The following is a 26,890-nucleotide window of genomic DNA, read 5'->3' as shown; positions in this document are numbered from 1 at the left end:
TTGTACCTAGAAGACACAAACCTCCCACAGTGTTCCCACATACACCCCCAAAATAAATACTACTTGCTCTTGCCTGAAGGAGTAACCAACCCAACCCATGCCTTGTTCTGTAAAGAGTATATCTCACAAAATTAGTACCTACTCCTTTTATCTCAGCATGCCTGCTTCCCCTTTAAAACAACACACTTCTGCCATTCGTATGTGCCCCACTCACCTGTAGCATGCTTTACAGCACACATCACTTCACAGCTCACTTTTCCGCCTTGCTCCTGCCCCTTGGTGGATCCATACAGATAGACACTGGGGTACCTCTGCTTCCTCAAGGCATAGGGTGGTTACGGCCCTTTACGGTCACCACAACACATACTCCCTTGCCATGATAGCCCTGTAGCTTTTCAGCAACCTTTTCTTTCCACAGTGTCTACAGGCACTACAGACCGGTATGAGTATCTAGGGGAGTGGTCATCTCGGCCTACCTTCTCGGCCTCACCCACCCCTCTCTGTGCCCTTAAGGCCTAGAACCCACACTCAGTCTTGACCTTACCCTTAAGGCACTGCACCACCTGAGGAGCTCTTTCCATCCACAATACTCAAGGGGAGCCTTCTCCATTGCAAATCGGCACCTGCTACAGGGAGGGGCACAACAAAACCAGCAGCGTGAACATCAAATACCAAGCATACCAAATCCATCAATCTTATATTTCTATTTAAAATAAATAAATCCCCTTCAAATAAATTTACTTTATCTACATTACCTTCTGAGCCTTATCAGTTTACCAAGAGCCATGGGTTTCCTCGTTATCTTACAGTAGTGCTTTCTAGCCCCAAACATGTAAGGTAACAGCAACATACTAACTGCATTACTCGCCTGCCCAAAATTCAGAACTATCATCTTCTGCCAAACTGATTGTGCCTCTAATTGAACTTTGTAGTCAGGGCTACCTTCCAGGTGTTACATTTAGTAAATTAAAGCTTTCCTTATGACTACACTACACCAATATGTGTAATGATCGTTTTTTGTACCAATAGTACTGAAAATAACCAGGCAGTTGTCCTGCTTTTTCTCAATTTACTCAGCTGTGTCCTTTTAAATCTCATTACGGTACTTGGCTGAGGTTAAAGCATTCTCTTATCGAACTCATTTGTAACCATTGGCAATATTTTTTTGCATTTTGACACGGAGAATCGCATTCGTGCTACCAGCTGCCTACAGCTTCACATTACTGGATCATGTGTGCCGTATTTATTTGTACAGTTTTTAAAGTACAGTTTGTTTGAATGAGGACAGTGAACTGTGTTGTAATTTGACTGTGCACTCCGTAGGTTTACAAAACGTGTTCTCTTGTAAATCTGGAGAGTGTTTTTCGTGTAACACATGCACATGTTTTGTCTGGCATTAAGTGAATCGAATGGCACGCATTGATCAAACTAGCAGGAGAAGCATATGCCAGAAACTGGTAAAACTGTAACAAAGCTATCATTTAAGACAACAAGGAAACTGTACAAGCTGCATTGGATAAACAGTCCCTGTTTACAGCATACATTACACATAGCTCTGTGCAGGTGCATCTCCGTGTAGTTCTGTGCTCAATTTACTATTATATTTATTGTATGACTAACCTTGAAACATCTAGTTTTCTTTTAACAAAACATACTGTTTATAGAATATTATAAAGCAACTATATAGGGTTTTATTTGCGTGTGTGTGTGTGCATTTTTGATAGGGGACTTGGAGAAAATTATACAAGAACGATGTTCTGTGTAACAAAATGCAGTTAAACTTACTCACCATGACAAAATATCAACATGAAATAGTATAATTTAAATATTTGCATGACGTTTGCATCAATTTTCAACCTCTGCAATGAACATTCAGCAAGTGCTGGACACACAGTTTACAATATAACTTGAGCTGAAAGGCAGATGTCATTTGGGATTCGATGGAGTCTGTAACTACTCAATCCATTTTTAAGCATTTGATAAACTGCAGGAGTACTGATACTACTCTGATCCGTTAAAACGTCAAATCGAATGAGTCTGTGAGACCTTCTTGATTATTAAAAGTCATCTGGATACGTTGCAAGTCCAGTGCACGAACAATCCACTTAAAAAGGGTATGTGCAAATTTGATAACAGTGTAGTCCGGATCACAGTGTAGTCCGGATATCACAGTGTAGTCCGGGTATCACAGTGTAGTCCGGATATCACAGTGTACTCCGGGGATCACAGTGTAGTCCGGATATCACAGTGTAGTCCGGGTATCACAGTGTAGTCCGGATCACAGTGTACTCCGGGTATCACAGTGTAGTCCGGATCACAGTGTACTCCGGGGATCACAGTGTAGTCCGGATATCACAGTGTACTCCGGGGATCACAGTGTAGTCCGGATCACAGTGTAGTCCGGGGATCACAGTGTAGTCCGGATCACAGTGTACTCCGGGGATCACAATGTAGTCCGGATATCACAGTGTAGTCCGGGTATCACAGTGTAGTCCGGAACACAGTGTAGTCCAGGGATCACAGTGTAATCTGGATCACAGTGTCCTCCGGGGATCACAGTGTAGTCCGGATATCACAGTGTAGTCCGGGTACCACAGTGTAGTCCGGATATCACAGTGTAGTCCGGGTATCACAGTGTAGTCCGGAACACAGTGTAGTCCAGGGATCACAGTGTAGTCTGGATCACAGTGTACTCCGGGGATCACAGTGTAGTCTGGATCACAGTGTACTCCGGGGATCACAGTGTAGTCCGGATCACAGTGTAGTCCAGGGATCACAGTGTAGTCCGGATATCACAGTGTAGTCCGGGTATCACAGTGTAGTCCGGATCACAGTGTACTCCGGGGATCACAGTGTAGTCCGGATCACAGTGTAGTCCGGGGATCACAGTGTAGTCCGGATATCACAGTGTACTCCGGGGATCACAGTGTAGTCCGGATCACAGTGTAGTCCGGGGATCACAGTGTAGTCCGGATCACAGTGTACTCCAGGGATCACAATGTAGTCCGGATATCACAGTGTAGTCCGGGTACCACAGTGTAGTCCGGAACACAGTGTAGTCCAGGGATCACAGTGTAATCTGGATCACAGTGTACTCCGGGGATCACAGTGTAGTCCGGAACACAGTGTACTCCGGGGATCACAGTGTAGTCCGGATATCACAGTGTAGTCCGGGTATCACAGTGTAGTCCGGAACACAGTGTAGTCCAGGGATCACAGTGTAGTCTGGATCACAGTGTACTCCGGGGATCACAGTGTAGTCTGGATCACAGTGTACTCCGGGGATCACAGTGTAGTCCGGATCACAGTGTAGTCCAGGGATCACAGTGTAGTCCGGGGATCACAGTGTAGTCCGGAACACAGTGTAGTCCAGGGATCACAGTGTAGTCCGGATCACAGTGTACTCCGGGGATCACAGTGTAGTCCAGATATCACAGTGTAGTCTGGGTTTCACAGTGTACTCCGGGGATCACAGTGTAGTCCGGATATCACAGTGTACTCTGGGATCAGAGTGTACTCCGGGGATCACAGTGTAGTCCGGATCACAGTATGCTCCGGGGATCACAGTGTAGTCTGGGGATCACAGTGTAGTCCGGATCACATTATAGTCCGGATCACAGTGTTGTCCGGATATCACAGTGTACTCTGGGTATCAGAGTGTAGTCCAGGTATCACAGTGTAGTCTGGATCATATTGTACTCTGAATTACAGTGGAGTCCGGATCACAGTGTACTCCGAATCACAGTGCACACTGGATCACAGTGTACTCTGGATCACGCTCCTTCATGCAGCAATGCTGTTTTTCTCTTCCCACACTACACCACTAATTTCAATCAGAGCACCAGCACTGTTGCAGGAGGGGGCATGAACTGGATACACAGCGATGTTTCTATTGGCAAACGATCCTGAGTAAAAAAGTTGAAAAAATAAAGTAATTCCCTAGTATGTTCTGTGAATAATAAAATATCAAACTATTAGGAATATGTACTGCACCCAGGCCTGGAACTGTTTATCTATAATCCAAAAACTTTTCATATTCGATAGTTATTATTTTTCTTACCAGATCTCATTCATTCAAATCCAGCAACAGAATGTCAGAGCGATTCGCACTGCTCCAAGTTATGCAGCATTGCTAAGTAGGTGCAGAACTTGTTCTAAGGAAAGTAATTATCCAAAATCAGCTAGTTGTAGGACTAGTGTGAGTTTCTAACCCTTTGTTTTCAGTTATTCCTTTCGTAGACCTGATTGGAGTGTTGAAAGAGTAAATTAAATCAGGAAACTGAACGCCTGGCTGTCACTGCACAGCCTGCAGCACTGCAGTTAAACACCATGGTGGTTTGGGCAGTGTACATTCATGGCTCTGAATCTTGTTCTTCTGTCTTTGTTTTCTCAGGAACATTTTTGCCTATGAAAACAATGCTGGGGCCAAAATACGATGACCTGGTCCCAGCGGAGAACCGATTCCATCCCAGCATCCTCTCTAATTATCTAAAGAGTCTCAAAGTACATGACATGTGCATTTTGTTTTATGTACATCATACTGAATCCGTTTCATGGTTCAAAACTGTTTTACTGGTGTGTGTGAGATCTTATTAGGGCACGTTCATGTGAGCACTGCTGTCATCAGAAAGTAATCTCAAGTGGCGAGGACACTCTTTGCAGTAAGTGTGGTAATACATTGCATGCTAAAAAGCAAATGCCATTGACTTCTGCCGTTTGCAGCTGCTGTTACACTGCTGCATCAAGTAAACACTCAGTCAGGACAGCAGAATCCCCCTGCACATGGGAACTGTGAACAGAAGTGCCTCAAGTCCAGAGGAATTAGATGCTTTATGTGCATTCCAGTGTGTAGCAGAGACAAATGTACTGCACAGTCCTAAAATAGGAATACTATTGCGTTATTTAATCATACTTATACCCAACGTTTACTTACAGTAACATTGTGCTTGTAACATAACATTATGTAGGGCCCATTTTTGTAAGCAAACAAAAAACAGCAGTGATTGAAAGGCCATTATTTATTATTTGTTTATTTAGCAGATGCCTTTATCCAAGACGAATTACAGAGACGAGGGTGTGTGAACGATGCATCAGCTGCAGAGTCACTTACAATTACGTCTCACCCGAAAGACGGAGCACAAGGAGGTGAAGTGACTTGCTCAGGGTCACACAATGAGTCAGTGGCTGAGATGGAATTTGAACCGGGGACCTCCTGGTTACAAGCCCTCCTGGTTACAAGCCCTTTTCTCTAACCACTGGACCACACAGATGTATCAGCTTAGTACAGTTTCTTGTGGCATTTTCCCCTTTAGTAATCTTTAGTGTGTAAAAGATTATGAATTACATTTTTTTCTTTTCAGGTGAAAATGGGATTGCTAGTTGACCAACACAACACGATTTTACGATCGGAATGAGATCGAGCAAGAAGGCATTACATTTGTGAAACTTCAGTGTAAAGGGTAGGTGTGTCTTTGATTGATGTACGTTCTGTTAACATTTTCAGTGCTGTTTGTAGGACTGCCCCAATCTATAGATGTTGGTTTTAATTGAAGGGGATCTGCGATTGTAACTGGAGTTAGCAGGTTCTTGCTCTGACTAGGTAGCAAACATACTGCTTTGGTTCTGTGCCTAAAGTTATTTACCAGTTTAGCAACTTTAGGGAAATTTCCATGTGTGTTCTAATTTTTCTCGAGACATTGTGCTTGAGCCAAATGAAAAATGACCCTATACATTTCGGGTTTCCATTGGCTCAGTTTATTTAACTGGAAGACCCTCTTTTCACCTGACGTCATGCAAATTAAGGAGAACGTAGGAGGTCAATATGCAAATTAGACATGCGTAGCGTTCTCGTGCTGTTTTTGCAGACAGCTCGGAAAAATTTGGTTTCAATACACAGAGAACAGGTACACGAGAGAATATCACCTGGAAATCCATGGTTGTCAGGTGACGTCTTGTTTGAGTGAAGCTGTTTAAAGCACAGTGTTAAGCTCATGTAATAAAGCTGTGATTTGTAAATGCCTCGTGCCTGGTTGTTTAATAATATGTTTTACTGCTCTTGCCCAAATTGTTTTCAAATGTCCATTGGTGGGGTGGCTTATCGTTAGTAGTGAATAATATTTCAACTAATTTATCACACGACTTATTCATTAAAGAAAAAAGAAAATAATTAACCCGGAGGTATATAATGAAACTGCCCAACTCAGCTATTGCAGCTCACCATGGTTGAAAACCGGTGGAGACGTAGAATTATCGAGATCTGTGCCAGACCCCTTCCACGTATGCTCCCAAGGCTGTCTGGATTGGGAGCAGTGGACGTTTTCACGTGAAATGCGGATTTCCATGTGAAAATGGGCGTGGATTTCCCGTGTTGCTCAAGAGTAAATGAGATTTACCCTCTCTCTCTGCGGCCGTTATTTTCATCCACAAACCTGATCCTCTCCAGCTGTTCTCTCAAACGTGCACTTCATGTGTAAATAACCACACATGGAAACTCCCCCTTTCTTACTCGCAAGACAAGATAACCAGAGATAACATCATGATAATGAAAAAAAAGACGTAGATTGTTGTTATTTTATACTTTTCTTTTTTTAAGCCTAAGAAATGTACCTGATTTATTTAATTGGTCTCACATGGTATGTCATCTTTTCTCTTTACCCAGAATAACCTTTTCCCAGAAGAATAGCAAACAAGTGCCTCTGTAGTTTCAGGTCTTTTCTGTCACCGGCATGGCGAATGCCCTTCGACAGAACACTTATCAGGCTGTGTGAGCACTTCATGGAAAAGACTCCTGCTGAACTGATGGGTATGTAGAGTGTGTATGTGTAGCAGCACAATGGGTTATGTCTTTGTGAGTTTAATGGCATCATGTCCACTTGTCATCCTTACTCAAATCAACCTTGATGTGTGTGCTAAAGATGATAGAACTTGCATAGCTTACTGATTCTTCCTGATTTCAGACTGCTGAGACCGACTGTATTACACTGCGACTCCTGAGATAACATGTCTTGTTCTGTGCTGCAGCACAGAGAGTTTTTGCTGTTTTCTGGGCTATGCTGCCACCTTGTGGAAAAGTCTTCAACCAGCATGATCTTTAAAAAAAAAAAAAGCACCTTCTTTTATGTATATGAAGAATATTAAAATTAGAGCAATGCTTTAAATGTTCAGACATACTCATGCTGGATTTGCACACTGTTACATAATTATTTGTAGCCAGCTGCATTAAAAAAGTAAAATCCTGCACAATTAAGTTGGAATTCATCTACTTTAACTTGGCTGTTGTACTTGACCTTTGAGTGCAGCGTGAACAATTTACTATTTAAATAGGAGATATGATGCTAGGTGTCACTGTGCTAAACCTTTGAAAGGACCATTTGATTTGTAAAGATTAACTGCTTGCATGTCCCTGTGACATTACATGAATCTGAAAATCCACTCATCTGCCTATTTGAACTGCATGAAGGACCTATCAATCAAATGAACAATTTAGCTCATCAAATCTAGATGAGACGGATACTATAGCATTACAGTACAGCTTGTGTCATAAGGAGCTGTGGGTCTCAAGGTGTCTATCAAATTAGAAAAAAGCCATCCCTCTTAAACATTCAATTTCTTCAAGTTGACATGTGTAGCAGGATACCGTTAGAAATAAGACTCGGTAGGTGTACTAAGATGGGTCAGTCGCAGGGCAAACATACCGCAATTTGCATTTTTGTTGCGACAATTCGCAAAATATACATTTTGTCCTATGTGCTAAGAATATATGTACAAAGAGAGCCAAAATATACCAAGTTAAATATTTGTTGCATCATCTTAGCGAGATCTCTAGCATTGTGAGAGTGGTGCGACATTTTTTCGAATAAATAATGAAAGGCAGTTTAATCCCAACAGATTCTATAGTGCGGCCCCCACCTTCAGCCCCAAATAAAAAATGTGTTTCTTTAAAAAGCTTTTCATAATCATACAGTAGCCCCTCTACACCGAATATGTTTGTCGGAAATAAGGAGGTGTCGAGTTTAAAAAAAAATACAATACAATCACATACATTTATAGTGCTCAATGTATTTTAAATGTATCAATCATTGTGCTGAAATAACACTAATGTGTTTTGGGTGGGCTACAAATTACATTATGTAAGAATATAAATCTGTACAGTACACCAGTGCAGTAGTAAAATCAAATGAATACCTAGCACACTTTCTTTTTACTTTAGAGGAATGATAATGCAGAGTGGACAATAGTTTGACCACTGCAGAGACAGCATGGCTTCTCTGGGTGACAGGCTCCTGGTCATCTTTTAAATCAGACAGCAGCTCAAGAATTATGTGGCTGCTGAGCCTGTACCTGTGCTTAATCTGGTCTTCATTGAAATCTTTCTTGCTGTAGACAATGTCTCCTTGCTGCAGTCACAGCGGCCATGGTTAGGGGATAGTGTTTTTCATACTGCCTTTTAAAGGTTTGCTAATTGTGACTGTTTAATATGCGCTTTCAAAGGTTCAACAAATTGATACAATTGTGTTGCAATTGCCGGCAGTTTTAGCATATCTCATATTTCAGAACCCTCATTTTATCTTCACTCCATTTTTGTGAATTTACGCAGGAACCCCCATAATTACATATTCATCATTGAACCGCAAAGAAAAACTGCTGCCGCAAAGCATTCCCTAAAAAGTTACAAATAGCATTGCACATGTTTAGTACATTTCACCTAGACTTCTGACTGGTTTGCGACAGCCGCAACGCTTTAGTACATCTGCCCGAGAGTCCAAAGCTGCAGTGCAAGCGCTGTTGCTCACGGTTAATCAACAAAGAACAAATAAACAGGCACAAGTGCCAAAATAAAGCCATATGTACTATATGCTGGGCATTATAAGTACACAAACACACCTCAAAACACTCTCCTAACTCCCTTCACCAGACAAAGGATTTCTCCTTCCTTTATATATGTTCAATTAAGGCTCCAGCCACATTCTCACATGTATTCTGGCACAGATTTATTAATTTATTTTTATTTTTTATTAAAACAGGTAAAATGTATCACACAGATTCCCATTGCCAAGCCTTGCAAATTTGTATCTTGCAGTATCTGCTTGTGTTGCTGGCATTAACACTGATAGATTTGCTGTAGGTGGCCGCATGTGACAAATGCAGGCTAAGGTATGCACCTGGAAGCTCATTGTATTGTGGGTGGATACACACATGATGTGCATCCCAGCAGAGAGCTGAGCAGAACTGTCCAGAACTGTCCAATTCTAATGAGTTTCAGTACAAGTTTATGTTGAACGTCAGGTCCATAGAGTACGATGTACTGGCCAAAGTGACATACAATGTCATAACATTAATGCTGATAAAGCCTAAGTATTAGCCACAAATCTAGCAAGCAGTTCAAAAAAAAAAATAGCAGAAATGCAGATAAATAAGCACATTTATATTCTTCACACTAGCTACAGTAAATAAAGTAACTTGGCTATGAAATTGTGTTTGTGTTGGCCACTAGGTGGACCCTTCAAGCTGTTCTATGCAGTTTTTGAAAGAATAATGGCTTAGAATTGATACTGAATGAATAACGCACCAGCAGTTGCCACCTAATTATTAATATCTTGGCATTGTGACTGAACAGTGGAAGAGTTATGAAGGTTAATTGACACCAGATATTATTCATATATGGTTGAGAACTCCCTGCTGCTGAAGTTTTGGATTAGCAGCACATTAAGAGGAAGTAAAATCACGGATTGGTGGTCTTTTTAGTGCTCAAAATCTATGGTTTGCTAACTGACACTAAATTTCCTTTAATTACCCTGGTGTGTGGACAATCACAATTGTCTTTTAAACTGACTCTTGATACTTGTCTCGCCTCCTGGTCATTTTAATAAAGGATAGTTATTGCTGTGTATCCATCTGTCACATATCCTCCCTGACCGTTTATCTGCCACCATCAAGCTCTTCAGCAACGTTAGTTTATTATTGAACAGAGAAGATTAGTTCAGAGATTGTAGATCCTGCCAAAGTTTTTGTACACTGTGTTGTATGTGCACCGTGCGCTGCCATTGCTGGTAGTGTCATGTGAGCTGTTCAGTGTTGATATGTAAATAAATCCTGTTCTCCTGCAGGGGGCTATCAACTTCAACCTCCGTCTCGATCTCCTGCCTGTCACTCAGCAGCGAATGTACGCACCCACACGACAGACGGCTACTCTGTTACAAGCATAAATACCCTGTATCTTGGGGATTTAGTGGAGCTCCCTCATAAAAGCTGAATCTCAAGACAATAATTGTGCGAATATAGTGGTTATTACAGCTGTGTATAATGGTATTTAAAACAGGATTCATTTATCCGCCTTTTTACATATCCGCCCTTACTCTGGTCCCACGGCAGTTGGATACGCATCGGACTACTGTACTGTTAAGGCACCAGGCTCCACATTGATTGTTATTGAGATAAGCTTACTTATTTACAAATATTGAATGTATGTATTTGTTTGTTGGAGAGCGCTCGTTTAGCTTCATGGCTCCGACTCTCTGTAACACTTTGGTGCGTGATGCTCCCACCGTCGCTCGCTTTAAATCAACTCTCAAGACCCACCTGTTCTCTCTTGCTTTCCATGCTCTTTAAGCCTGATACCTGCTATTAGCTGCTGTGTTGCTGCTACTATTTCATGTATTATGTTATTATCACATATTATGCACTTTCCACTGTATATTAAAGTATTCTTGTTACTGCATCTTGTAAAGCGCTTTGTGATGGTGGTCCACTATGAAAGGCGCTATATAAAATAATGACTGATTGATTGTTTTATTTTGCTACTATTACTCCTGGATACTGTATTTTAATTGGGTAGAACAGTCTGTTAGCATTGTTACAGTCCCTTAGTTACAACCACTGTGATTACTGTACAGCAGCACTGAGTTGTACTAAACTTGAAACGCAGATTGATTTGCAGATTGATGGCGTTTAATTGTTGGTAGGTTAAACAAAATCCCCCCATTTGAAAATGTTCTGTTAATTTCAGGGACATGCTGTCTTCATTTTCTCATTAAAATGCCTTTAATGTTACATCTGTACAGAACAGATTTCACATGAGACAGATTTGTTTTTCAAATGAAAATGCGAAATCAAAATTGGGATTTCAAATTCCCAGAGCGGAGTTATAACGTCTTCTCATGTTACTTCAATGGCCTGAAGTGTAAGCGAGCCTTTTGGAGATAATAGAATAAAAGATAACAACTAAATAGCTTTGGCCGCTGGGTGGAAATTAGCAGAAGCAAATACTAATTTTTCAAATGCCAAAAGCATTATATGCAGATCACTCAAAAGTGTAAAGGACTGAAGGATTTCAAACCATGAAGAACTCATAATAACAGTTCCATAGCAGCAGGGAATAGCAAAGACCCAATCCAAGGCTCAAGTAGGCAGAGTGGATACTTTGGATTAAAGTAAAAAAAAAAAAATACCCTGGACACTTGTTTCAAGATTGTTTTTATATCTAACTGTATGTGACAGTACTGATTCCTGAGCCATTGAAGAGTATCTTATTTTGTGATTGTGGCAAAGTGGCTGCTGATTAAGACCGGATGCAGAGGTGATGCAGTGCAGAGACAATCACACGTGAAAACTGTAATCTAATTTGGAAAATGTTCTTTTTATTTTTACAGAAATCCTGGTCTGGCGACCAAACAATAATCCTCCGGCAATACACCCCTGGAAAATAATAACGATTTGTAAACACAAATAACACGTTATCCGCTCCCACAATACTACTAACACAAATCACCAGTCCGGGTGCGTGCAGTAGTGCTCAAGGTGGGTGATAACAAATAACAGTGACTGTGGTGTTGTTGTTCCGGGTAGTGCTGGCCCAAGGTGACAGCTCCGGAGACGTGTTAGCCGTCTAGTGAATTTACAAACAAAAGACAATTACTAACAGTGCTACAAACAAACAAAATACTCACAAATATTTATTATTTATTTTTGGGAACTCTCCCGGTCCTTCCAGTTCCGTGTGTCTCTGAAACCAAGCGAAGGATTACAAGTCTCTGTCCCCTTTTTATGCTGTCACGCATGACCCCTTGGTAAACTAATGCAGCTGCCTTACAATCAGCGACTGCTACATTGTTTACCTTCCGGGTCAATACGTTCTTGCAACAGAGACTCGCCTTCTTCCAGACTGACCGACTCCCCGACCCGGTAAAGAACTGTCTGTCCAGCCCGTCAAAAGAACTCTGTCCTCGCTGCTTAGCGCCCTCACAGGTCGGGAGGGAGATTTACAACCAGAACTCATTATATTTCTGTCACAGTGATATATATATATTTTTTTTCCCTATGCAATTTTTTCAAAGTACTGACACGTGTACAGTAATACGCTCTTTGTATCTATAGGTTAGGGTGTTTATCCTGCATAGAGTACAGCCTACACATTTTGTTAAATATTCAGAAGTGACCTCCTAGGAACGAGGTTGTCTCTGCTGTTTTATTCTTGATGAACAGGGGTTACATGTCTCCCTCTGAGCAACTGAGTGTTACCTTTGCTGGTGAGTAATAACTGCTAGTGCAGCTGAGAGACTGCAGATTAATAAAAGGTCACTGAAATCGTGTGCATTGTAGGTAGAGAAGACATTTGCTGGAGCAAGGCTATTTAAGAAAAGGTTATTATAACAGTTTTCTTTTAAAAGAGATTAATTATTTACATGGTCGTCAGGACTTTCTGAAATCAAATCTTTGTTAAGATTTAGCTTGTATTAAGTACAGGATGGATCCTTTGTTACAAGTATCAGAGCAACCTTGAATGTCCTGACAACTAATAGGCTGGTTCAGGGACAAACATCCACATCCCTGTTAATTAACTGAGTTTGTTTTGAATGGCAGCAGGAGGTCAGAGGTCATGCAAAGGTAGGATTTATTGCTTGGTTTTCTGTTTGTCATTCCTACTATTGTGGCTGCTTTTGCTCAGACGAGACCACCGGGAATTTACAAAGGCAATTACCTGAAAGAGCTGTTCTGTTGCTATGGTGACGTGGAGGACGCCCCTCCTGCCCCCGCTCCGCCGGACTGGTGTTTTGAAGACGATGATGCTGATGATGTGGATGATGAGGGGAAGACGATTGGTCAGGACTCGGGACCCAGCTCTTCAGGGTCATTGCCAGGCAAAAAGAAAAAGGAATGTCTCAAACTGGTAAGAAAACAAAAAGCTTGGAAATACTGTAAAACCCTTTTCCTCTCTGCCCATATTGTGTATTGGAAGCACATCTATCCTTTGTCCACAAGGTGGCAACGTTGGGCATCCTAATGCTTCCGAGGCCAGCATCTTTACTGGCTTACCTAAAACAGGGTTCCACAACGTTAGCAACCAGGTCCATTCTTCTTAAATGTAGTTACCTAGCTGGGTGTACTAGGCTAAATTAGAAGTCCACAAAGGGGAAGGAAAATAAATGTACTACAGGAGCTATTTTGAAAAAAAAAATCAAGCAGAAGTGTTTTTGTATAATATCAGGTTTTTTTTTTTGTTATTTTACTTTTCAATACAGAGCATATCTAGCTTTTCTGTTTACATTGAAGGAAAGCAATGTGTTTGCTTTGTAGGGAGCTGTGTTCTTGGAAGGAATTCAAGTTAAAGGTGTAACACAAATTACAACACAACCAAAGCTCGGCGAAATCCAGCAGTTCTCTGAATGGGAAAGGTAAGCATATCCATCTTTATCAAGACCGTGTGTATTTTCAGAAGATATAACTGCTGCGAAAATATTCAAAAGTATTCATACCCTGACAAGGAAAATGAAATGAATAGCTAGTTGAGGCTCCTTTAACAATAATAACCTCTTTTAAACGATTAGGATATTTGTCAATGAGCTTTAGGCATGATTAGTGATTTTTGCCAATTCAACGCAAAATTGTTCCTGTTCATTCAGATTCCAAGGACTTCTCTTGTGCACAGCCTTCTTCAACTTATACCAAAGATTCTCAATCGGATTTAGCTCGTGACTTTGACTAGGCCATTCCAGAACCTTGATTTTATTCTTCTTTAACCATTCTGAAGTAGATTGTGATGTGTGCTTTGGATCGTTGTTGTGTTGGAAGGTCCAGTTGTGCTTTAAGCCAAGTTTTCTAGCAGAGGGTTTCAGATGATTGGCCAGTATCTTTTGGTATGCTATGGAATACATTTTACCATGTATTGGAACTAAAATTTCCTGTGCGATTAGAGGAACAACAGCCCCATAGAAGGATGTTACCAGCTCCATGCTTGACAGTAGGTATGGTGTTCTTTTCTTTGTACGCCTCACCAGACTTTCTCCAAATGTCTATCTGCATGAACAAATAGCTTGATTTTTGTTTCATCACTCCACAAAAACTCTGTCCAGAACTCATGTCCATCATTCAAATGCCGTTTTGCAAACTTTAAGCGATTGTCCTTCTGACGTTTTCCTAAGAGTGGCTTTTTCCTTGGCCTGCGACCATTAAGCCCTTCACCATGCAATATTATTATTATTATTTTCTTAGCAGACGCCCTTATCCAGGGCAACTTACAATTGTTACAAGATATCACATTATTTTTACATACAATTACCCATTTATACAGTTGGGTTTTTACTGGAGCAATGTAGGTAAAGTACCTTGCTCAAGGGTACAGCAGCAGTGTCCCCACCGGGGATTGAACCCACGACCCTCCAGTCAAGAGTCCAGAGCCCTAACCACTACTCCACACTGCTGATTTCAAGAGTGATCTTCATACTGTTGATTTGATGGACAATGACACCTGTGCCTTCCGACAGTTCTGTTGTCAATTCAATGCTTGTCTTCTTTCTATTTCTTAAGGATATTATTTTCAAGTATTGCTCATCCTTGTTAAAGTATACACTTATTGTGCAGGTACTGTGTGTGTGTGTGTCTAATATATATATATATATATATATATATATATATACAGACGTGCTCAAATTTGTTAGTACTCCTCCACAAAAAACGAAGAATGCACAATTCTCTCTGAAATAACTTGAAACTGACAAAAGTAATTGGCATCCACCATTGTTTATTCCATATTTAATAGAAATCAGACTTTACTTTTGATTTCTTATTCAACATAATATTGTAAATAATAAAACAAATGAAAATGGCATGGACAAAAATGATGGGACCGCTAACCTGATATTTTGTTGCACAACCTTTAGAGGCAATCACTGCAATCAAACGTTTTCTGTAGCTCTCAATGAGACTTCTGCACCTGTTAACAGGTAGTTTGGCCCACTCTTCCTGAGCAAACTGCTCCAGCTGTCTCAAGTTTGATGGGTGCCTTCTCCAGACTGCAAGTTTCAGCTCTTTCCATAGATGTTCGATAGGATTCAGATCAGGACTCATAGAAGGCCACTTCAGAATAGTCCAATGTTTTGTTCTTATCCATTCTTGGGGTGCTTTTAGCTGTGTGTTTTGGGTCATTATCCTGTTGGAGGACCCATGACCTGCGACTGAGAGCTTTCTGACACTGGGCAGTACGTTTCGCTCCAGAATGCCTTGATAGTCTTGAGATTTCATTGTGCCCTGCACAGATTCAAGGCACCCTGTGCCAGGCGCAGCAAAGCAGCCCCAAAACATAACCGAGCCTCCTCCATGTTTCACTGTAGGTATGGTGTTCTTTTCTTTGAAAGCTTCATTTTATCATCTGTGAACATAGAGCTGATGTGACTTGCCAAAAAGCTCCAGTTTTGACTCATCTGTCCAAAGGACATTCTCCCAGAAGGATTGTGGCTTGTCAATATGCATTTTAGCAAATTCCAGTCTGGCTTTTTTATGTTTTTCTTTCAAAAGTGGAGTCCTCCTGGGTCTTCTTCCATGGAGCCCACTTTCGCTCAAAAAGCGACGGATGGTGCGATCAGAAACTGACGTACCTTCACCTTGGAGTTCAGCTTGTATCTCTTTGGCAGTTATCCTTGGTTCTTTTTCTACCATTCGCACTATCCTTCTGTTCACTCTGGGGTCGATTTTCCTCTTGCGGCCGGGCCCAGGGAGGTTGGCTACAGTTCCATGGACCTTAAACTTCTTAATAATATTTGCAACTGTTGTCACAGGAACATCAAGCTGCTTGGAGATGGTTGTGTAGGCTTTACCTTTACCATGCTTGTCTATTATTGTCTTTCTGATCTCCTCAGACAACTCTCTCCTTTGCTTTCTCTGGTCCATGTTCAGTGTGGTACACACAATGATACCAAACAGCACAGTGACTACTTTTCTCCATTTAAATAGGCTGAATGACTGATTACAAGATTGGAGACATGTGAGATACTAATTAAAGAAACTAATTAGTTTGAAATATCACCATAATCCAATTATTTATTATCTTTTCTAAGGGGTACCAACAAATGTGTCCAGGCCATTTTAGAATATCTTTGTAGAATAAGCAATAATTCAACTCATTTCACAGTTTCTTTGCTTTATTCTATGACATACCAAAGGCATGCAAGTATACATGATAAAATAGCTTTTAATTTAATCACTTTTCAGGAGGAATGAAGCATTATTTCAGTGATCTGTAAGGGTACCAACAAATTTGAGCACGTCTGTATATATATGTACACACACACACACACACAATTATTATAATCAAGTTTGTGAAAAACAAAGTATATCTTCACAATTTATGCCACTTCTTTACAGTCCTGATTTGCTTCTATTGATGTTAATGTAAAGTAATGTAAACTCCCCTCGAAATGGAATGGAATAAACTTGTTAGTAAAGGCTTATATTTTCATCAGCAATACTTGCATTCAGTTTGCCTTCTGGATTTAGGATGCAAGGCAGCAAATATAATTAATTTAAAAGCTTTGAGGCAGTAATTTATGAAATTGCATTGCAGAAATTGCCTTGGTAGAAATTGGTGGAGGGTGGGAAAGGGTTTTTATTTTCATTGACAGTGTCGGTTTGTAAATTGAACTTGTGATTGAAATGACTGTGACTGAGACTGAGGGGACACTTGTATCATGTCTGATTGACTTCTGATAGAAGTTTTTAAAGCCTGACTGCGGTTTGAAAGACATGTTGGTAATTCTTAGGTCTGGGTTCCCTGGAGCACAACCAGTATCCATGGATAGACAGAACCTACAATTCCTCGAGCAAAAGGCATCAAAGTGAGCTGGATAGCAATTGTAAAACAAATCCCCTGGGCCGTATGAGATCCTCCCAATAGTACTCAAAGAAATGAAAGAAGTTATTTACAAACCGCTAACCAAGATCATGCAACAGTCTCTTGACACAGGGGTTGTACCGACAGACTGGAAAATAGCAAACGTAATAACGATTCACAAAAAGGGAGACAAAACCGAACCAGATAACTACAGTCCAGTGAGCCTGAGTTCTATTATATGTAAACTTATGAAAACTATAATAAGATCCAAAATGGAAAATTACCTATATGGTAACAATATCCTGATTTCCATTACACGAGAGTAGATGTTAAAACTTCATGCTGATTTGAACTCGGCTCTCGCCAAGATAAGCACCAACTAAGACGTAGCTTTACAGTAAACTAATATGATCCATATGTGTCTCCATCCATACGTTTCCTTCCATAAGATGATGTAGATATCCTTCTGTCTGGTGTTAATGGCTGAAGTGTAATGCTGGCTCCAGGGATCAGCTTATTTTGCCTCCCTGGCGCATCAACTCACACAACGGCTGCGATGCTGGCTCCGGGGATCAACCACAGTGCGGCCTCCCCAGCGCATCAGCATGACAACCGTCTGGATTGAGCTAAGTAGGGTACATCTCTGGGGTTTTCAAGTGGGCACCTTCCATCCTCAGTGTTTCGTCGACTAGCCCACGACACCTCAAGAGGGCTCGACAGTGATTCTGGCGTCCCAGCATCACCCCCCTCCGTCCCCCACTCAACTCAGCCCAGCTTACTTACCTGTACATCAGCGTTTCTTTCTTTCTATTGTGCTTGAGATCCCCAGCCAGAATCTTTCCGTCTCAACCACAGCCAGTTGCTGCTCCTCTCTGCTGCTTCAGATAAGTTCTTCACTGTGCGACGCAACTCTTGGCCACTGAATCCGACGTCTCTGAGAAACCGGGTTGTAGAGTGTGCCACAAATCCTCGACAACCCACTTCCACTGGGTAAACCCGAACTCTCCATCCTCGCTGTTCCGCTTCAGTGGCTAGTTGAGCATACCGCAGTTTCTTCCTCTCATACGCCTCATCTACAGCATCCTCCCATGGCACTGTTAACTCTACCAGGTGAACAAGGCGTGCTGATCCAGACCACAAGACAATATCTGGTCGAAGGTTAGTGGTGGCAATCTCAGGTGGAAAAATAAGCCGTTGACCAACATCTGCCAGCATTTTCCAGTCTCTAGCAGCTTCCAGTTGTCCTGGGCGAGGATTGGTTTTAACACCTTTTCTTGGTGGTTGCTCTCCTGGGGATTCAAGGAAATGCATGCACATAGATTAGGGAGTGGTTAACATGTACAAAACAGAGAGTACTGATTAGAGGAGAAACCTCAAAATGGAGTGAAGTAACCAGTGGTGTACCACAGGGATCAGTATTAGGTCCTCTGCTATTCCTAATCTACATTAATGATTTAGATTCTGGTATAGTAAGCAAACTCGTTAAATTTGCAGACGACACAAAAATAGGAGGAGTGGCAAACACTGTTGCAGCAGCAAAGGTCATTCTAAATGATCTAGACAGCATTCAGAACTGGGCAGACACATGGCAAATGAAATTTAATAGAGAAAGGTGTAAAGTATTGCATGCAGGCAATACAAATGTGCATTATAAAATATCATATGGGAGATAGTGAAATTGAAGAAGGAATCTATGAAAAGACCTAGGAGTTTATGTTGACTCAGAAATGTCTTCATCTAGACAATGTGGGGAAGCTATATAAAAGGCCAACAAGATGCTCGGGTATATAGTGAAAAGTGTTGAATTTAAATCAAGGGAAGTAATGTTAAAACTTTACAATGCATTAATAAGACCTCAACTAGAATATTGTGTTCAGTTCTGGTCACCTCGTTACAAAAAGGATATTGCTGTTCTAGAAAGAGTGCAAAGAAGAGCAACCAGAATTATCCCGGGTTTAAAAGGCATGTCGTATGCAGACAGGCTAAAATAATTGAATCTATTCCGTCTTTAACAAAGAAGACTACGCGGCGATCTGATTCAAACATTCAAAATCCTAAAAGGTATAGACAATGTTGAGCCAGGGGACTTCTTTGACCTGAAAAAAGAAACAAGGACCAGGGGTCACAAATGGAGATTAGATAAAGGGGCATTCAGAACAGAAAATAGGAGGTACTTTTTTACACAGAGAATTGTGAGGGTCTGGAACCAACTCCCCAGTAATGTTGTTGAAGCTAACACCCTGGGATCCTTCAAGAAACTGCTTGATGAGATTCTGGGATCAATAAACTACTAACAACCAAACGAGCAAGATGGGCTGAATGGCCTCCTCTCGTTTGTAAACTTTCTTATGTTCTTATGTTCTTGTGTAATAATTTTGAATTTTAAAGCAACTCTCAAGCTCTCAGAATCATGGTAAACCAGAGTGTAATGTAACCTATTCCCCAGCAACACCCTTTGTGGATTGAAGAAATGCTTCAAGTAAAGAAACTGCACATGACCAGTGTGGTACTTCTGCACCCGCTAGCGGCTCAGCATTACAGGGGAACCTGTTTGGTTTGTTAATAGGGTTTTTATTTTTATTTCCCAAAAAGAACCACAATTCTTACTGTTGATGTGTGATCCAGTTTGAAATTCAGCTGGATGACACATCCCAGAAGGTTGTTTTCTCTAAAATGCTTTTTACTTTACTCTAAAGTGATTGCAGCACAGAATGTGCGATATGTTTTGCTGGGTTTAGTTTGTTAGGAATAGATTTAAAGTAACCTGAAAGCATAAACGCAACACATTTTTCAAAATGACCGAATTACTAAGCTAATAAGAGAAAGCGCTCATTACCCCCTGAGTGGTTGTGTCTAGAGTCTGCTTGAAGAAAAGTTTCTCCAGTTAAATGCTGCCATGATTCATTTGCATGTTATTCTAATAGTTAACTTTCAGTCTCTGTTGTGAGAATACAAGTTTCCTAATTAAATTGTCAGTATATATTACAGAACATAAACCCTTATTGGACATTACCCTCTAAAAGTAGCATAAGGGTTATTTAATCATGCAGCAAATCAGTCTTGCCCTTTTGATTTAAATTTGCATTGCTATACAATCTTACATGGTGAAAAACAAAACCTTTAACTGTTATTTCCTTTGGCTCCTGCTTTGAGACATTAGTCGGGGATAATTTTACACAAGCCAGCATTCAACACAATAAGACAAGCGGTTATTATCCCCCCTTGGGGTAAGTGGTGGTGGGTATATATATATATATATATATATATATATATATATATATATATATATATATACACATACTGTAAAAGATTCGCAACTCACACGGTTCGTTGCCCCTTTAAAAATAGACCCAATACACAGAAATTGATTTTTAAGTGCGTTGCACAGTTTTTAATAAACACAAAAATAAACAAAATACAAAAACAAACACCTAGCTCTTTACGAGCGCTAACTAAACAAACAGGAACCTAAACTATAAATCAGGACAGCTAAGCTGTTTACCTGGAACACAAAACAAAATCTTCACCCCGAAACAAACCACACAGGTTTACACTACCTTTCTTTACCCGACTGCTCGGAAGCAGAGCACCTATCCTGCTTCCTTCTCTCTCAGCAGCCGCGAGCAAACTAACTCTTTCTCTTAAGTACCCTGCACCTGGTCCTAATTTACAATTGTTTCCAGGTGCCGGGAATAACTAAGCAATAAAATAATTAACAAAACCAATTAAACAATAAAGCAATACAATCAAACAAAACAAACCCACACATTTTACTGCGGGGATGACTCCAATCCCATCCCCACTGTGTTACAATACATACATACATACATACTTACATACATACATACATACATACAGACGTGCTCAAATTTGTTGGTACCCTTACAGCTCATTGAAATAATGCTTCATTCCTCCTGAAAAGTGATTAAATTAAAAGCTATTTTATCATGTATACTTGCATGCCTTTGGTATGTCATAGAATAAAGCAAAGAAGCTGTGAAAAGAGATGAATTATTGCTTATTCTACAAAGATATTCTAAAATGGCCTGGACACATTTGTTGGTACCCCTTAGAAAAGATAATAAATAATTGGATTATAGTGATATTTCAAACTAATTAGTTTCTTTAATTAGTATCTCACATGTCTCCAATCTTGTAATCAGTCATTCAGCCTATTTAAATGGAGAAAAGTAGTCACTGTGCTGTTTGGTATCATTGTGTGCACCACACTGAACATGGACCAGAGAAAGCAAAGGAGAGAGTTGTCTGAGGAGATCAGAAAGACAATAATAGACAAGAATGGTAAAGGTAAAGGCTACAAGACCATCTCCAAGCAGCTTGATGTTCCTGTGACAACAGTTGCAAATATTATTAAGAAGTTTAAGGTCCATGGAACTGTAGCCAACCTCCCTGGGCGCGGCCGCAAGAGGAAAATCGACCCCTGAGTGAACAGAAGGATAGTGCGAATGGTAGAAAAAGAACCAAGGATAACTGCCAAAGAGATACAAGCTGAACTCCAAGGTGAAGGTACGTCAGTTTCTGATCGCACCATCCGTCGCTTTTTGAGCGAAAGTGGGCTCCATGGAAGAAGACCCAGGAGGACTCCACTTTTGAAAGAAAAACATAAAAAAGCCAGACTGGAATTTGCTAAAATGCATATTGACAAGCCACAATCCTTCTGGGAGAATGTCCTTTGGACAGATGAGTCAAAACTGGAGCTTTTTGGCAAGTCACATCAGCTCTATGTTCACAGATGATAAAATGAAGTCTGGAGAAGGCACCCATCAAACCTGAGACAGCTGGAGCAGTTTGCTCAGGAAGAGTGGGCCAAACTACCTGTTAACAGGTGCAGAAGTCTCATTGAGAGCTACAGAAAATGTTTGATTGCAGTGATTGCCTCTAAAGGTTGTGCAACAACATATTAGGTTAGTGGTCCCATCATTTTTGTCCATGCCATTTTCATTTGTTTTCTTATTTACAATATTATGTTAAATAAAAAATCTAAAGCGAAGTCTGATTTCTATTAAATATGGAATAAACAATGGTGGATGCCAATTACTTTTGTCAGTTTCAAGTTATTTCAGAGAAAATTGTGCATTCTTCGTTTTTTGTGGAGGGGTACCAACAAATTTGAGCACGTCTGTACATGTGTCACTCTTCATGCATGCGTCTAGAAAACCTCTTGTCTTATTTTGATGCAACTCGCTAAGGATCTTCTTAAGCACAAGTTATTGGTGGGGGGAGGGGGGGAGGATTCTCAAACATCAGAGGTATTGTATCAAACTCGCAGTATAGTAACTACAGCTTTAGTAGCAAGTGATTTTCAGATGAATCGTGTAATGTGCACATTTAAAACCGGTACACACACAGATGGTCCTCATAAATGCACAACTGTAAAAATAATCCCCCAAAAAAGCATATAGGAAAAGTGTATTCAATGGCCGAGTTATTTGCAGGAATAGTACATACTGGATAGCTTTCAATCGAAAGACAAACTCGGGAAACAATTTGTCTATACAGATATACTTTTTAAATGTCCCTCTCAAAACACAGAGAGGCCAGGAATCCCTCATATAGGTTATCAGAACTGACCAGCTCGCCACCCCCTAGTGGTGGAGGTCAGTATTACAGCAAATTAATAGTAATGCACAATAACCAACAGGCATGAAAAAAGAAACCTAGAATTAGCTCTGGGCTATAGTCTTATCAGTGCATTTACCCTGTCGATATTAATAATTTGTATTCTCATTGGCTAGCATTATGTGATGGTGTCACAACCATGGTGTGACAGACAGACAGACACAATCTGGGCATACGAGTCTCCACTTTTTAACCTTATCTATGTCCAAAATTATATGTAACGTTCCTGGCTGTGTTACTTCATCAGTGACGCACTCCCGTTGATCTTTGCTCTGGTCAATGTGATGCCTAAGTGCAGGTAACGCAACATGCTGTCTTTTGCCTTTTATGTAATTCAGTCAGCTGCGTTTGTTTTTTCCTTTAGGTATTCATGCAGCTGCTCAGTATTTATATTCTTCATAATATGTTACTCAACAGATGTATTTGTAATTCATTTTAGAATGCGTAGAGACTGGTTTGGACAGACCCAAATGGCCGCTATATTGTTGTCACAGGCAAGATTCATAATACCCCATTAATACTGGCCAATGTTTATAACTGGGATGATAATCAGTTCACTTCTAACTGTTTGTCATCCCGACCAAACCTCAACTCTCATTGCCTGACTCTAGGTGGAGACTTCAACTGTCCCTTATACCCTGCCTTGGACCACTCTTGCTCTAACCCTGTCCCCTCCTCAAAATCTTCTTTAGCCATTAAATCTTTTCTCAATAATTACGCAATCTCTGACCCATGGTGCTTTTTATTCCCTGCATCCAGGCAGTACTCCTTCTATTCTCATGTCCAGAAGATGTTTTCCCATATAGACTACTTTTTTTTTATTGATACCAGCCTGCTCTCCTCCATTCGGTCTTGCACCTATCATGGCATTGTTATTCCAGATCATCCCCCTGGTTATGGAACTCTCTTTTACTACCCCAGCCCTGACCTTTACTCCTTGGCGCTTCAATTCTCTCCTACTTTCAGACCAAAGTTTCGTTCAGTTTATCTCTAACCAAATATCTTTTTTTCTAGATACCAATACTACACCTGTAGTCTCCTCCTCTATATTATGGAAGACCTTAAAGGTCTTTCTACTGGGACAATTTCATATACTGCCCAGGCCAACAAATGCAGCGTACATAGGCTTTCGGAGAAGGTACGGGACTTTGTATGTAAGAGAATAACTCATTTTCCCCTCTTGCCTCATTACTCAAATTGAAGCCAGATTCTGACGGATTGATTTCTGAAATGTATTCTCTCTCTGCATGTCCCTTCGTTATCCACCTTAAGAAGCATGTGGGAGTGGAATTGTTTGGAGCTTGAGGATGACGAGTGGAAGTCTATTCAATCTCGGGTACACTCACCCTCCATCTGCGCTAGGCATGGATTGATACAATTTAGGATTCTCCATTGTATTCATTGGTCAAAGCTTAAATTGTCTAAGATCTTCCCGGATTTGGACGCATCCTGTGACAGATGTAAACAGACCCCTGCCTCTCTTATTCATATGCTTTGGTCCTGTCCCAGGCTGATCCCTTTATGGAGCTCTATGTTTTTGACCCTTTCTCATATTTTGGGTATCCCCCTTGACCTTGCACCTCTCCCTGCTCTTTTTGGGGTGGTGTTGGATGTATCAATGCCTAAAATAAAATGACACCCTAGCCTTTGCCAGCATGTTAGCTAGGTGATTAATCCTGCAGAACTGGAAACAGACTGTCCCACCCTAACATATCCACTGGATCAGGGATATTATGTACTTTATTAAGTTAGAAAAAATTAAATACACTGTTTGGGGATCCGTGGAGAAATTTTACACAGCATGGCAACCATTTTTATCATATTTTGACAGTCTTCAAATCCCCTCTGTGCCCTAACTACTAATAGTAATTAATTAATTCAAAGCATGCCTTCTCTGTATGGAATGGTAGCCGGTGACCTTCTTCCCTTATTTCTTTTAACTGCTAATGTATCTTCTTTTATTTCTGTTAGTTTTATTAAGTTCTTTCTTTCTTTCTTTCTTTCTTTCTTTCTTTCTTTCTTTCTTTCTTTCTTTGGAGGGAGACGGAGGAGGGTGCTAGGGTTATAACATAATTAGGGTTTTGGTATAAATTTTCCATTAGCAAAACTGAGAGTGAAATCAGGTGATTAGAAATTGCTGAACACACAGAGCACAGAAATTGTCAACCGAATTGCTGTAAAATAGAGCAGTCATATATTCCAACAGCTCCAGTGCCGATGGAAAATTTGTTGATAAACTTGAGTTGTCAATCAGTGACACACGGCCAGTTTGAGTTGCCAAGAAAAAAATAGCTTAAATTGCTTGTGTATCTCAGGCCTAAGTGTTTGGACCCAGGATGAGTGACACTCGCAGTTCATTTAAAAACTGTCATGCAGAGCTCCAGGCCTTCAGGGTGATTAGACTTCAGCACAATGTGGCCAACAAGCTTGATCATTCTGTAGGAAAGACAAGAAACACACTGTATCTGCCCTGTGGGGTAATTAAATGGCTTTAACTGGATGTCATTTGAGGGTTCCACTAATCCCACTGACTGACACGCACATGTGCAGCAGTTGGTGCACTAACCTAGAACAATACCTGATGCTTCTGCTTTAATAACAGTCTGGGGACTGGAGCTGCTGTCAGACATTAAAGATGCATCACATAGAGAGTGTGCACATGGTGGCTATCAGATACAATAATTCATAATGATTCATTGCAAACCTCTAAAGTAAAATTACCAAAAAAAAAAAAAAAAAGACGTGAAATATGAGGCAATGCTGTGTCAGAAATGAATGTGTCATTAAGCTGGGCTAGAAGTTAACTTTTTAAGGCGGTCTGGTCGGTCATACATACTGCAACATAAGGTATCGGCAAAATGCTACTCCATAAAAAGATAGTAGCAAATTAAGAGTTTTGGGTAGTAAAATGCTACCAAATATGTTAACTTGGAGCCTTGCATTAAGCAGGGCTGTAGATCAACATGGATGAAGGAGCTCTCCAATACGTGTGTCTGACTGCTCCGATTGGATTTTATTAATTGATATTGATAGTTATTAAGTGTGTAATTAGCTATTTGCTACAACAATATTAAACAACATTTAATTTAAAAGTCTTGTCAATATAAATCTTTATTATGTAGTAGAATAAAAGTAAACAAAACATAAGACAAGATAGATTTCATGTATTACACCTTGCATCTATTTAATATATATTTTTAAACCCTCTGGATTTGGTAATATTAGCTTTCATCAACAATTATAACAACATGTTCTCTAAAATGGCTGATTAAACACCACAATATTTGTCTTGTTTGATTTGAACTGAAATTAACGCGTTTGAATTTGGAATGGTACTGCATATAACAGATGCTCCAACAAAGCATGGGAGACACAGTGTTTGCTTTTTCAGACTTCGGCACTGTGCAGTATGTATTCCCCGTGACAGATGGCAGACTGGCTGGCACAGCATGGTTAAAGCCCTTGCATTTAGCTGTTGTCGAAGTTTAGATATGTGGAAACGATAGCAGTTAGCTATGGATCAGTACAGAAACAACCAATCAAGTGCTGAAACCTTGCCCTATTATAAAACAAGGAGATGAATGTTAACTCCACAAAGTCAACGTTCTTGTTTTTATTAGTTCCGGTTCTCAGCATTGCACTATTCACAGTCAAGAGCAGTGAAATAGTACAGTAACATGGGAGATACACCACCATATTTATTCACACATTACACATTTAAACCGAATCTTTGGAAACTAGCGAATATCAAGTCATTTTAACGTAACACAAATGATAATAGCAGTTCTCATGTTGCTGGTTTGTGCAGTGTTCATTTTCTCCTATTCAAAATGCATTTGGAATAATGCATTGGATAAAAAAGTATTATATATGGATAACCTGCCAACAAAATTGCTGCCTGCTGCTGAGTATTCTAACAGCGTAGCCTCACTCTGGAACATTACTCAGATATACAATTATCAGATCTGTTCACTTGAATCTTCGAGGTGAAGTGCATAGGGCCAATTATAATCATGTAAGCTGCTATTTGCAGTTGACTTATGATTGGAAAGTATGTGGCCTTTTAATTCTGAAAAGTTTACTTAAAACTGCTGATATCTCAAAAACCATTTTAGCTCACAACTTCGTGTTTTCGATGTCTTGGATGTC

The 26,890-nt window shown here is 40.4% G+C and overlaps 1 pseudogene; it reads left to right on the top strand.

The window, feature by feature from the left end:
• Positions 1–12,922: 12,922 nt before the first annotated feature.
• Positions 12,923–26,890, top strand: part of LOC117403224 (mRNA-capping enzyme-like) — a 124,170-nt pseudogene continuing 110,202 nt past the window's right edge.

This window comes from Acipenser ruthenus, chromosome 5 (genome assembly GCF_902713425.1).
Source record: "Acipenser ruthenus chromosome 5, fAciRut3.2 maternal haplotype, whole genome shotgun sequence".
NCBI lineage: Eukaryota > Metazoa > Chordata > Actinopteri > Acipenseriformes > Acipenseridae > Acipenser > Acipenser ruthenus.
This window is presented reverse-complemented; position numbering and strand designations above follow the sequence as displayed.